We start from the raw sequence: 2,099 nt of genomic DNA, 5'->3' as shown, positions 1-2,099 counted from the left end.
TAACAAGATGCGTTGCTGTAAGATATTGAGGGTTTCGAAGCCACAGCTTAACTCTATCTTTAGAATATTGCAGGTGTTGATAGCAGATATTGTAGGTATAGCAGTATCCGAGCTCAAATCTGCCAAGTTATTCTCAGTCCTGTTTCTGAAGACGTATGTATTTTCGTTACAGTTTAATGGTGAACAGAAGCTATGGCTTATAAGAATGTATTACATTTTCTGACATTGAACTACACGAAAATGGAAGCGTTATGGCGTCGAATGCTTATGTGATAGAAAGGGATCATTTCGCCTCTCGCTTCTAGCACGATGCCGTGCGAAATACATTGGACGTGCGATGCAAAGGAGTATTGCCAGAAAAGTTTGCAATCACGCTGGAAAAGATGATTCAGGTACGAAGTCCTAGGCCAAGGGTATTCGTATCAAACTCAACTTGCGTCGCTGGCCAGATTCAAACTTTCAAACCGCTCGCGGGCCGGATCAGTCAAATCATTCCAAAATGTTACGGTAGATCAAAACGCCCGACTTTACTTTTCGCTTAAATAGTTTATTATCAATCCTGTATACATTTTGGTATATTACATAACATTCACGATCATATCATATGGATTCTAGCAGCACCTTTACTCGCAAACAACGGAAGTTTGGCAAAAATTCGAAGATTGATCGTTTGAATTCAACCGCTTAAACACTGACTCTAACCACGGAATAAGCTGACATATTTGTATGCTCCCTTTGTTTTAATCGTAATCTGCCGTTAACTCATCGTATGCGCTTTGAGGAACACAAGTGATCTAATTGTAAACGCAGACGTTAGAATTTGGCTCATTATTAATCGTCATTCGGGTTTCTCTGTCTGTCTGGGGCCTTAGAGTAGAAGTGATACAGCAGTGCGACCAAATATATTTGAATTGTATTTTTTATAACTATTATATTTTCCATGCGACCTGCATATAACAGTTTTTTTTCACTTCACGAATAACTACTTTTTGGCTCATTTCTTCATAAAAATATGAACTCAGTGTGCACTTTTTGGAGTTTTTGGAATTGGATGTCAGTATCACCAACTTGTTCCTGATGATGAATAGAGTAAAACCATAACACCACTGTCGGATAATTATATCACGGTCTATGATCTTGACATTTGTGGCCTTGCGGTAAGCATTTCTTACAATAATATCTCAACATTTGTTAGAAAATGTGCTGGGTAATACAGGGTCTTTTCAAACTACTCAGAATTGCTTCGCAGGCCGCATGCGGCCTGCTGGCCTTATGTTCGACATCGCTATCCTAGGCCATCATTATTTGAGAAATCGACAAGAATATGAAAAGTCGCAGTATGTCATACTATAGCGTCTCAAAGTTTCCAAATTGTAACGGTGTTGATGACAGCATAATCTTTGTTCAGATTATAGAAGAACCGACAAAAGAGCATGGCCCAAAGTACAGTCCTTCAACTGCTGCTGAAGTTTTGATGAAGCCCTCTTCATTCAGGCAGTTGCTGACCGATGATCTCCACAAGAAAGACTGGATTTTCGTCATGATCCACACTTACTTTTTTTTACGTGTTCCCGCACCAAATAAACCTGATTCAAATTTACTGGTCTCAGGAACGTAAAACTGCTGCAAGGGACCAGACGAGTATATTGATATTACAGCAGATTTCTGTTACCTTAGGTTACGGAAATTTTCCGTAAAATTTCCTATGGTCAGCATATGTAAAATCATATTACGGGGAGAGTTATTTCGAATTTACTGGTCTCATCAGCGTAAAACTGCTGCACTGGACTAGACCAGTAACTTGGTATTACAGCCGTTTTCCGTTACATCAGGTAACGGCAATTTTCCGTAAAAATTTTAACAGTCAGTCTTTGTAAAAATAAATTACGGTCAATAATATTTACGGGAAAATATTTTTCAAATTTACTGGTCTCAGAGTCGTAAAACTGCTGCCAGGACCAGACCAGTAATTTGGCATAGAATATTTTTAACAGTGTAATGCAGTGGTTCTCAACCTGGTGGGCGCGAGAAATGGATAAAGTCTGTATGAATTCTGACTAAACATGTGTTTCACAACCATTCTCGTCGATCGATTGTTG

The 2,099-nt window shown here is 39.0% G+C and overlaps 1 long non-coding RNA gene across 1 annotated transcript; it reads left to right on the top strand.

The window, feature by feature from the left end:
• Positions 1-251: 251 nt before the first annotated feature.
• LOC145456588 (uncharacterized) lies at positions 252-1,600 on the top strand. Its single transcript, XR_013920654.1, has 2 exons — positions 252-392; positions 1,409-1,600. It is a non-coding gene; the product is annotated as an uncharacterized LOC145456588 (long non-coding RNA).
• Positions 1,601-2,099: the final 499 nt, after the last annotated feature.

Source organism: Botryllus schlosseri, chromosome 14 (assembly GCF_051294905.1).
Source record: "Botryllus schlosseri isolate E-star chromosome 14, Bs_hap1, whole genome shotgun sequence".
Lineage (NCBI taxonomy): Eukaryota > Metazoa > Chordata > Ascidiacea > Stolidobranchia > Styelidae > Botryllus > Botryllus schlosseri.
Note: the sequence above shows the minus strand (reverse complement) of the source record. Positions and strands in the feature narration are given on the sequence as shown.